This window comes from Ambystoma mexicanum, chromosome 8, assembly GCF_040938575.1.
Source record: "Ambystoma mexicanum isolate Mex_15411 chromosome 8, UKY_AmexF1_1, whole genome shotgun sequence".
Classification (NCBI taxonomy): domain Eukaryota; kingdom Metazoa; phylum Chordata; class Amphibia; order Caudata; family Ambystomatidae; genus Ambystoma; species Ambystoma mexicanum.
The window spans coordinates 1015435709-1015448081 of record NC_090929.1 but is presented as its reverse complement, the minus strand read 5'-3'; the positions used below and the strand labels follow the sequence as shown (position 1 = coordinate 1015448081).

The window sequence follows — 12373 nt, the reverse complement described above, 5'->3', positions numbered from 1 at the left end:
GGCTCTTGGTTCCTGAGGATTTCGCGGGGAGACAGCACAGCAATTACCCGGAAATGCCCCACACAGGGCATGTAGGCCAGCCAGCATCAGAGACTAGAAGGACAAGGAAAACCTAGCAAGGGATTCCAGCAGCCAAAGTATAAACGGGGAGCAAGAAAAAAGGGGCCATGGTCCAGCTAACATGATCAAACTTGGTACTCGGCAGCAGCCCATTTTCATGGAAATCTTCTAGAAATTCTGGTATGAATTCAATGAGCCCCCCCTCCCCCAATATGAATAATGTTCAGGGCCTCATCTAGATAAGCACACATTGGGGGGCTGGCCCTAGCCAGCCCTCAAATCGCCCACCAGACTGATGCAAGGTTTTGGTGGCCACACACTCAAGTCTGCCCACTCAGAATGCGTATTGGTTGCGTCTGGGACAGAAACCCAAGCGAGGACAGTTTAAAGGACTCCAGAGGTGCAAGGTTGAGCTCAGAGTGCGACCACATCAGAACAAATGCCATTTTAGGCTGATGTCGTAGTCTCATCCAACAAAGGGATTGTCCAAAATAAAATACCCAGCGGTAGGGCTTAAAAGAATGCATTAGTTACCCCCTGAGTACCATACTGGTACATTGAGCAACTAATGTAATAAACATTATTGCACCTTTGGTGAAGAACTGTTGCTGACACTAGCCCATTCCCCAACACACTTGTAGGGCGATAAAATCTCCTTGGGGAACAAAGGCGTAAAGCAATTGTAAAAATAACCCTATCAAGCGGGGTAATGTTTTGCCTCACTACATTCTATGGACTAGCTAATAAAAAGGTGCCAGAGGGCAATGGTCTCTCCACAAGAGGCAACGTTACAACATCTGCTTTACAAATGCGTGTCCCAGGAGCAGACATTTGCTGTGCAGGTACATGGGCATCAAGCCACTCATTCTCCAGATAATGTCTGCACAATTCTTTACTCAAAGTGGATGACTCCGTGGGAAAGTTGAAGCTTAAAATGTCTTGCTTTAACTGGATTTGTTCCTTAGCCGCCGACGACGACGACTTCTCCTCCTTGAGTACAGTTTTGAAAGTCTTTCACATGAGGAGTAATCCTTGGGAGAAAAGTGCCCATTAGACGAATAAATGACTTGCTTTCGGTGACGTTATTTTGGGTGGATACATGGTTTCCATCCACAGATTCCTTATCACCTTGCCCACTAATTGGAACTCTTCCAAGCTTTAAGAGTGACCAAGATTTGTTCCATCTTGGACACTGCTGTTCCTTACCTTGCTGTGGAAAATTGGGCAGAACAGAGGGAAAATGGTGCCAGCGGGTCAGATATTTATATATATTCATCTCTGAGGCTTGTGGAATCTGCTTAGATCACATGCTGTGCATTGGCCGACATCTAGTGGAAGCTGCAGAGTATTACAGTTTGTTTTTCGAAACTCGAAAATGGGCGTCGACATAGGACGTGCCAGTAATACTATCCCTAGTGTGACTTTCACTGTACCCATGATCCCTCACGCGTGTAGGATCCTCAGATTGTTTTTTTCTGCCATACTTGTCGGAAGCATTGTGCGGAGTTCCCTGGCTTTCAGCCATTTTGCAAAAAATCTATATTAATTTCCCTGTTCTTTCACTCCCACGTCGAGACATCGAAGATCGACGCCGGTCGGAAGAACAACCAACCGTCGAGACTGCACGATGGACTTTGGGCCTCAGAAGGCCTCTGACCGCGGCCCGGGCCTCAGAAGGCCTCGGCCCTGCAAGTAGGGAGAGTGGGGGGTGGAAACATACTCAACACACTTTATTATTTCCTACATACACTAGCCCGTTGCCTTAAGGTGACATATGGAGAGTACTCCATTTAAATGTTGCCCCAAGTGCAACCGCAAGTACCCTTGGGTTGACAAACACGCCACCTGTAATCTCTGCTTTCCGAGGGACCACCCCGAAGCGAACTGCAGAGCGTGTAAGCTTTTTAAAGCAAAAACACTCAAGGACCGCTCCACTAAGCGTTGGGCCCACCACGCCAGGCAGCTTGAGGCCATGGAAGCGGTGGGTGCCTTCACTGATGGCAGGGACGCCGTCCTTTTGGACGGTGAGGGCACAGGGGCATCGAAAGACACCCAAGCACTAGTCCCAGACCTCGGAGGATTGTCCGGCAGGGCAGTTATGGGGAACACACCCGGTGACACGAGCGCTACACAAACTACTTCTACACCTAAACACACTAAATCCAACCAAGACTCGACAAGCGTGTCGAGTTCTCGGAAGAAAGAGGCACGTAGAGGACGGTCCACGGAATCAGTGTCCTCTGGGCGTTCCAGGTCGAGATCGCCGCACAACACACGGCAACCGTCCACAGTTGCCAAGAGTGCCTCGCTCCCCAAAGTCACGAAGGTACGTTCCTCAGAAGACGAATCCGACCTCCACCCCCAAGCTGCACACCAAAAGTTGGCTCCGGCAGCCCATTCGGCGTCTGCCTCAGAGTCCCGACGTGCACACTCGAAAGAGAGAGACAGTACCCCCGAATCTCGACGCCAAGCGTCGAAAGATTCAGAAAAGACCAAACCATCAGGGAAACACTCTTCCACTCATGGGAAAGGAGACGAACAGCAGAAAGTGTCATCACATTCAACTTCTGCACCCCAGGCACACAAGGACAAACACAGGTCGTCAGATAAGGACAAATCTAAGACCCCTGTCCCAGTCACTACACCCAGGCTCATTCTGCCCACTCCTCAGGATATGGGACTAGAAGAGGATCCTCAACAGGAGGTTGTGATCCCCTGTTGCAGAGAATAGAGCATTGAGGACATAGACAGGGTGATGAGGAGAATGTCTTCCTTACCCAGTTTTTATGAAAAAAACACAGCATTTTCTTAGCTATATAATGCTACTCCTTCAGGATCCAAGGACCCTCAGCCTCTTAATAATAGATCTCGGTTTGATACTCCAGCTCAGGGCCTGACTTCAGACCCTTACTACATCCAGCCATACCAACAGTATCAGGATGACCCAGATATACAAATATGGACTCTCTGGTTCACAACGAACCACAAGTTACTGACTCACCAATAGATAACCAGCCCCTTCTAAATGAGATCTTGGCTAAAGCTGCAGAGCACTTCCACATAGACTCTTGCGGGGGGGCGCAGGAAGAGAGGGAGTTTGCAGAGGAGCTAGTGGGAGACAAGAGGCCTATTGCTCAAGCCATTCCTATTCTCAAGTCAATCCAGCGAAGAATTGATCCTTCACTTCTCACTCCTAATCTCACTAGGGCTGTCAACCCTAGAATTGAGAAGTTGGTCAGGGCCGCCCAGTCAGACCCACTTTACATAAGGGGTCAACTTAAGCCCGACTCCTTGGTAATCACAAACACCAGAAAAAGAGCGGGGACACCTCTCTTCATCTGAGGCTCCCCCAGACAACGAGAGCAAGAGAATGTATGGGTTGGGAAGGAAAGTGGCCTCCACTTCGGCTTACCAGGCAAGAATCGCCAATACCACCACTCTGCTGGCAAACTATAATTGCCACCAGTGCGAGCAGGTAGCTGCTCTCATTGACTCCGCTCCGGAACCACTAAAGGGCCAACTAGCCCAAATCGCGTCGGAGGGTAGAGCCGTGTCTGGTTGCTTTCTGAAGATGACCTTTGATGCCGCAGATAATGCAGGCTGGCTCATAGCAGAGAGCACTGTCATTTAGAGGCACGCTTGGCTAAGACAGTTGGGGTTTAAACCCGAGACCCAGGCTACCCTTATTGACATGCCGGTGGAACCGAATGTCTTGTTTGGCAAAGCAGTAGAGGACGCACTCAAAACTGCCAAAGACGAGTACGATATTCTAAAGTCCCTGGGACAATTGACAAATAAGCCCACCAATCAAAGAGGGAATAGTAATTTTTGTCGCTCACACAGCCAAAATTCCCAGAGGGGCTCCAATTACGCGCAGGGTACATCGTGGGGTGGCAACCAACAGACTACCCAAAGGTACGGCATAGGTAATAAAAGGAGCCGTGGTAGAGGAAGAGGCAGCCCAAACAGAGGTGGAACACCTCCCGCAAAACAGTGACGTTCCGCTCAGGGTCCCTTCCCACGCATCACCAATAGGGGGGGCGCATTTCCAACTTCACGCAAGCATGGGAAGGGATCACATCGGACAGATGGGTGCTGTCCACAGTGTCCGCAGGATACTGCATCGAGCTGCTGGAGCACCCCCACAACCACCCTCCACGACAAAAGATACATTCCCTGGACCACCAAAAGATCCTCCTCATGGAAATCGTCAATCTTCTCGCAAAGGACATGATGGAACCCGTCCCGGGCAACCAGGAAAACAAGGGTATTTATTCAACTTGCTTCCTTGTGGCAAAAAAAGATTTGACAATGCGCCCAGTATTAGACTTACGCCCTGCAAACAAGTATGTCAACCCCCAAAAATTTTGCATGACTACTCTCCAAGAGGTAATCCCACTCCTAAAAAGAGGGGATTACATGGCAACATTGGACATGAAAGATGCCTATTTTCATATTTCCATGTTCCCAGCGCACAGAAGATTCTTGCGCTTCAAGGTGGACAGTCAGCAATACCAGTTCAAGGTGCTGCCATTCAGTATAGCCTCGGCTCCAAGGGTATTCACCAAGGTACTGGCGGTGGCGGCAGCACACCTACGCAGGGAGGCAATCCCAGTGTACCCTTATCTGGACTACTGGCTCATCACGGGGGAAACCCCAGTAATTTGCAGATCCAACATCCAAAGAACTATCACCCTCCTCTTCGAATTGGGTTTCTCCATCAACGAGAAAAAATCAAGCCTGGTGCCAAGCACCTCCAAACAGTTTCTAGGAGCTGTCCTAAACACTCAAGAGGGGTTGGCCTTTCCATCAGAGGAAAGAATTCGGAATCTACTACTGCAAATTCCTCAATATCAGTCCGGTCGCCAGATAACGGTGCGCAAAGCGATGGATTTGCTAGGCATGATGGCGTCATGTATTTACCTGGTCCCCTACGTGCGCCTGCGACCCATGCAAGAATGGTTGGCGAAACAGTGGTCTCAGGCAAGTGGGCAGTGGGACGATCTAGTGGTCGTTTCGCCAACACTTGTAAAATATCTCCACTGTTGGACAAGAGAGAACCTGTCAAAGGGTAAACCCTTTTTCGATCCGGAGATACAGGCTCTAGTCACTAGACACGTCCCTATCAGGGTGGGGAGCACACCTCCTTCACCACACAGCTCCGGGTCTCTAGTCTCACACAGTGGCCAAGAATCACATCAGTCTTCTAGAGCTTCTGGCAGTCTCGAACCCCACCTGTTAAACCTGTCAGTGCAGATCTTAACAGACAGCACGACAGCGATGTTTTACATAAACAAACAGGGAGGGACTCGTTCGCTAAATCTGTCCAGGCTTGCCCATAAAATCTGGACAGTGGCACTCAGACGGAACATTTACCTGTCATCTCAACTTTGAGCAAAGACCCCCACCCAGAAGAACACGAATGGGGTCTGCACAGAGAAGTCATAGAAAACCTCTTCTCACAGTGGGGTTTCCCTACTATAGACCTATTCGCCACAAGTGAAAATGGACAGTGCCCAGGATTTGCATCCAGGTTCCCCCAGCCAGACTCCCAAGTGGAACGCCCTGTGGATGAACTGGTCAGTGATGTTTGCCTACGCTTTTCCACCAGCTCCTCTCATGAGGAAGGTGGTCAACAAGATGCACAGGGAATCGATGACGCTCATCCTAGTTGCTCCCATGTGGGCGAGACAACCGTGGTTTCCACACCTGCGCAGGCTAGCAGTGTGCGAACCCATCAGACTCCCGTGCTGGCACAACCTACTAACCTAGCACCAAGGTCAAACAGTGCATCCTCAACCCAGCTCAATCAACTTGGCAGCATGGCTCCTGAAGTCCTAGAGTTTGGGCATCTCAACCTGCCACAGAGATGCATGGATATCCTAAGAGAATCTAGGAAACCAAACACGAGACACTGTTACTTTGATATAATGGGAAAAGATTTGTTATCTGGTGCCAGAATGGACATTTCAACCCGGTTGATTATACTCCTTCCAATATTGTCACCTACGTGCTGCACCTGCTGGACGCAGGGTTGGTATTTAATTCACTCAAGGTACACCTGGCGGTGCTGTCAGCCTACACCACCTCCCATAACAAGGTGTTGTGGTGGAGAGTACCAGTGGTTATAGCCTTCATGGAAGGGGTAAAGAGACTCCACCCTCCAATTTCAAACCCACCGCCAGGATGGGACCTTAATGTGGTGCTTGCTAAACTCATGGGCCCACCCATTGAGCCCATGCATAAGGCTAGTCTCAAACACCTGACCTATAAAACTGCCTTCTTAGTAGCCATTACATCCATAAGAAGGGTCAGTGAAATTCAGGCTCTGTCAGTGCAGGATCCTTTCTTTACTGTTCATAAGGATAAACTGGTTCTACTAACACACCCTAGGTTCTCACCGAAGTTCATTTCAAAATTCCACGTTAACCAGTCCATTGAGCTACCGGCCTTCTTCCAAGAACCCAAAAGCTCTGCTGAGGTGAAACTACACACACTAGATGTGCAAAGAGCGGTCCTGTACTATGTAGACAAGACCAGACCGCTAAGAAAGACAGACCAACTGTTTGTTTTCTTAGCTACAGGCAGAGAGGGAGATCATGTCTCTAAATGTGCCATCTCAAAATGGATAGTAAACTGTATCCAGCTGTGCTACTCCCTTTCTGAAAAGACTCTGCCTTTTACGCAAAGAGCCCACTCTACTAGAGGCACTGGGCGCACTCTGGCTTTTATTGCAAATGTACCCCTTGACACCATTTGCAAAGCAGCTACATGGAGCTCTATTCACACTTTTACTCAGCACTACTGCATTGACACTCATTCCAAGACAGATACTGAAGTGGGACAAGCGGTTCTAGGGCATCTGTTCGCTCATGACCCTTCTCACATCCCACCTCCTTCTTCTAACACTGCTCGCTAATCTATGCACAGTATGTGATCTAAGCAGATTCCACAAGCCTACTCACCATAATCGTATTCCTGATGCTTGTATCTGCTTAGATTTGCATGCGCCCGCCCTTCCTCCCCTCTGAGAGAAGGCGCATGGATACTTGTAGTCTTATCCATCTGTCTGCTTGGATAAACTGTACTCCCGCTACTTCTCATGCTACCTCATGTCAGAAAATACAATCTGAGGATCCTACACGCTTGAGGGATCATGGGTAATTGGCCTTATAAGAGAATTCTCCCTAACAACTCTCATTACACTTCATGCAACCTCATATCAGAAACAAAACAATCGGAGGGATCTCGACGTGTGAAGGACCATGGGTACAGTGGACGTCACACTAGGGATAGTATTACTGGCACGCCCTATGTTGACGCCCATTTTCGAGTTTCGAAAAAAAAATGTACTACTCCGCAGCTTCCACTAGATGTCAGCCTAAGCACAGCATGTGAATCTAAGCAGATACAAGCATCAGAAATACAATTACGGTGAGTAATGTATCATATATATATATTTCTGAGACTTTTGGAATCTGCTTGGATCACATGCTATGCATATGCCGACATCTAGTGGAAGCTGCAGAGTATTAGTTATTTTCGAAACTCGAAGGGACGTCGACAGGGTGTGCCAGTAATACTGTCCCTAGTGTGACATCCACCCATGGTCCTTCACGCGTCTAGGTCCCTCAGGTAGTTTTTTCCGCCATCATTGTCGGATGCTAACCGTAGAGTTCCTTTCCGGCTAACACCATTTATTAACGAATAAATTAGAGCTAGTTTCTCTCTGCTCTTTTTAAAGCCATTCCTTGACAACAACTTTGACAACGGTTTCGAGGACAAACCTCTTTGGACACAGACATTTCCTCGACGATCCGACCGCCTCGGAAGGCTGCTGCAGGCCTTGAGCCAGACAGTAGGGAGAGTGGTACATATCTTAGCCTACTAAGAGAATGCATAGTTCCCCTTCTCCCCTTTATAATCACTGGGCTGCCCTTCCAATTAATCATGGAAAATACACCCTTTAAATTTTGCCCCAATTATAACAAAACATTTCCCTGGAAGGACTTGCGCCGGGTGTGCAACCTCTGCCTTAGGAGAGATCACGATGAGGGTCATTGTAAAGCTTGTAAGCTTTTTAAGCCCAAGACCCTAAAGGACCGAAAAACTTGGCCCACCACGCCTTGCAGGCCGATGCCGCCATAGACGTGGAGGGTGCTTCTAGCGACGGCAGCAGCGGCGTCTTTTCGGACGACAAAGGTGAAAGGGACCCCAAAAGACAGGCCGGCGGTGCTGTTACAGGGACGACACCCAGCAGCATCAGCACAGACAAGTCATCCCACACAAAACACACAACCCAAGGCCAGAAGTTGAGGACAATACCGTCTACATGGCCACACGCAGTGTCTCAGGGAATGTCCACTAGCTCCCTGTCCTCTGGGCATTCGTGATCACGTTCGCCTCACAACAGGCCCCCAAAGTCGAGGCATAAATCAGACTCAGATGCCGTGTCTAATACGGCCGCCGAAAACCGAGCGTCGAGAGATGTGGCTCCGGCTCACCCATCCGCTGAAAAATGTCAAACTAAAATAACATTGAAATCGGCAAAAACTCTGCAGACTTTGAAAATTTCACATCTGGTAAAGAAACATGTCCCTGAAACACTGCTTAAACAGACTTCGAAACACCACACTTCGAAGAGCCTCAAATCCCATAGGGTGAAAGAGAGTGCATCCCATAGGGAGAAAGAGAATGCTTCCCACAGGGAAAAAGAGTGTTTCCTAGGGGCAGGGTACTATGTCTTCAACTATAAAACACAAGAGGCAGCCTACACCTGACCTACCTCCCATTCCTGTAACTATCCCAAGTTCCTCACAGTGGTCTGCTGAGGATATAAACAGGGTGATGAGACGAATGTCCTTTATGGACGATTTTCTTTTTTTAAACCTCAAGCTATAGGAAATGTTAAGAACACACTTCCAACTGCTGGGGTGACAATTTCACAACCCCCAGCAAAGAGAGCCAGGCCAGATACCTTTCAGGACACCCTCAGCAGGACCCAGACCAATTTGATCTCTACGACCCCAATACAGATTCTGAGGATCAAGAAAACCTTGGGGAGGTAGATCATTCTCATGATGATTAGGAAGCGGGCGTTTATATCTTACTCTCCAGACCATGTAGACCTGCCGGTGGCTGACTTACCGGTAGACCACCAACTACAATTCAATGACATGCTCCTGAAGGCAGCAGATCGTTCCAAATCTAAACACAGGAAACAGAGGTCGACAAAGATTTTGTCGAGGACATATTGGGTAACAAAAAAGCAGTAACCCAATTTATCCCATTATTAAAATCTGTACAAAGAAGGATACAACCCTCTCTAGAAACACCTAACTTAACGCAGGCAGTAAACCCCCGCATTCAGAAGATGTTCTGCCCAGCCACTTCAGCCCCCCTCTACATCCGGGTCAGTTCAAGCCAGACTCGCTGGAGGTTACCACAAGGAAAAGGAAAATGGTAGTAACACCTCTCGCTTCATCAAAGGCACCCCCTGATAAAGAGAGCAAAAAGTTAAACACTTTCGGAAGGAAAGTGGCCACCTCTGCAGCTTTTCAAACAAGAATTGCCAACAACACCACTCTGCTTGCCAGTTACAACTGCCACAAGTTGGAGGAAATAGCCACCTTATTGGCCTCAGAACCATTAAAATATCAACTGTCCCTCACATTAGCAGAAGGGAAGGCTGTATCTAACTGTATCTTAATGAATAATTTAGATGCAGCTGATGATGCTGGAAGAATTGTCGCAGAGAGCATCTTGAAACAAAATTATAAAGCGCCATGCATGGCTGTGCCAGTCAGGCTTCAAATTAGAGACACAAGCAACCCTCCTCAATATGCCAATAGAGCCTTATGTTCTATTCGGCAAGGCAGTCGATGCATTAAAGAGTGCAAACGAAGATTATGACACTCTAAAGTCTCTAGGTCTTCTCACCAACCAACCAACCATTGAACCAAAGGGGCGGAAATAATCTTTGTCGCTTAAGGGGCCAAAATTTGCAGAGGGGCCCCGGATACAACTAAAGTTCATCTTGGGGTTCCAATCGAGGACAGCGAAGATCTCACGGCCGGGGCAGATCCTCCTCTTCCAGGGGTGGGTCCACATCCCTGCAGCAATGACCACCCACTTCAGGTCCCCTCCCATGTGACTCCAGTAGGAGAACGGTTAACACACTTCACCCAGGCATGGGAGGGAACCGCCCCGCACAAGTGGGTGCTTTCTACCGTAGCTGGTGGTTATTGCATAGAGCTACTGCAACGACCCTCCTACCATCCCCCGTGACAAAAGACCACCACAAGCGCATACTCCTGGAAGAGGTTGCAACGCTGCTGTCAAAGAAAGTCATCGAAATCGTCCCGGCGAACCAGGTAAACAAGGGTATCTATTCAACATACTTCCTTATGCCCAAAAAAGATCGAACATTGCACCCTGTATTAGATCTGCACCCTGCAAGCACTTTTGTCAAGCCACAAAAATTCTGCATGACAACGCTACAAGAAGTAATCAAGCTGCTAAAGCAAGGGGACTACATGGCAACTTTGGATATGAAAGATGCCTATTTACATATTTCAATGTTCCCAGCGCGCACAAAATTCTTCCGTTTCAAGATAGCAAACCAGCACTACCAATTCAAGGTGCTACCCTTCGGCATCGCATCTGGTCCAAGGGTATTCACCAAGGTACTGGCGGTGGTGGCAGCACACCTGCACAGGGAGGCAATTCCAGTGTACCCCTACCTGGACGACTTGCTGATCATGGGGGAATCGCCCCAAGTTTGCAAGCAGAATGCCCAAAGAACAATCAACCTTCTTTTCCAATTGGGCTTCTCGATAAACGGGAAAAAGTCAAGCCTTGTACCAAACAAGACCAAAGAGTTCTTAGGAACTGTCATAAAAACAGAGGAATGGTTAGGGTTGGCAGTCAAAGGATCAAATCTAAAGGGTCGACTGGTCAAAGGATCGACACCAAAGGGTCGACCGGTCAAAGGATCGAATTTATTTATTTTTTTTACAATTTTTTTTTTGGGGGGTCCCCACCCAACCCCCTTTTTTTGCTAAAAAACACTTTTTTTTTCCCTAAACCAAACCCTAAAAAAAATATAATTTAAAAAAAAAATTCGATCCTTTGACCTGTCGACCCTTTAGATTCGATCCTTTGACTAGACACCAACGGTTAGTCTTTCCATCAACTGAAAGAATTCACAACATACTGCTGCTAATACCTCAGTATCAAGCCAGTCACCAGATAAGCGTACGCAAAGCTATGCGTTTGCTCGGCATGATAGCATCTTGCATTTACCTGCTCCCACGCACGATTGTGCAAGCGCCCGATGCAGGATTGGTTGGTGAAACAGTGGTCTCAGGCAAGCGGTCAGTGGGACGATTGAGTGGTTGTTTCACCAACACTAGTACAAGCCTTACGCTGGTGGACAAAGGAGAATCTGTTGAAGGGCAAACCCTTCAACGACCCGGCGGTGCAAGCAGTAGGTACAACAGATGCATCACTCTCCGGGTGGGGGGCCCATTACCTTCATCTCACAGCACATGGTCTGTGGACTCACATCACGAAAGAGACCTCTTTAAAGCACTTGCCCTCACCCATAAGTGCATCCACCTCACTGCTCCACCCTACCTCTCTGAGAGAATCCAACCCACTAGATCCACCAGACCGACCAGAACTCCATATGCAAACATGCTCACGATCCCTAGAGTCAAGAGAGCCAGAGCAGGCGTAATCAGCTTCCCGTACCTAGCAGCACTGCAATGGAATGCCCTACCACCACCCTTTAGAGCAGAAGTCTCTCACCTAGCATTCCGTAAGTCGCTGAAAACTATGCTCTTCAACTAAAACTCATCCAAGACAGAAACTGTACTCATTCTCATGTTTTAGCTAATATCTGTACCTGAATGTTTATATAATGTAAAGAGAATGTACCACAAACCCTGTAACTGTACTCCTGCTATGTTTTCATTACATGTATGTATCTTTTTGTAACTAAGACTGCCACAAGTAACAGTGCTGTGATGCCTTTAGACTGCATGTGCACTATATAAATGCAAAAATAAAATATAATCACAGCACAGAACCATATCAACCTGCTGGAACTTCTAACAGTATTCAGAGTGCTGCAAGCCTTCGAAGCACACCTGACAAATCAGTCGGTACAAGTCCTCACAGACAGCACCACTGCAATGTTCTATATCAACAAGTGGGGGGCATAAATTCTCCAAATGTGTCCAAGATAGCACAGAAAATATGGAAATGGGCACTCAAACAGGGGATGTTCCTAACTTCCCAACATTTTCCA

General features: G+C 48.0%; 1 protein-coding gene across 1 annotated transcript in view; it reads left to right on the top strand.

Annotated features, from left to right (window-relative positions):
• USP48 (ubiquitin specific peptidase 48) overlaps nt 1-12373 on the top strand; it is a 1688863-nt gene that overhangs the window by 901260 nt on the left and 775230 nt on the right. The window lies entirely within an intron of this gene.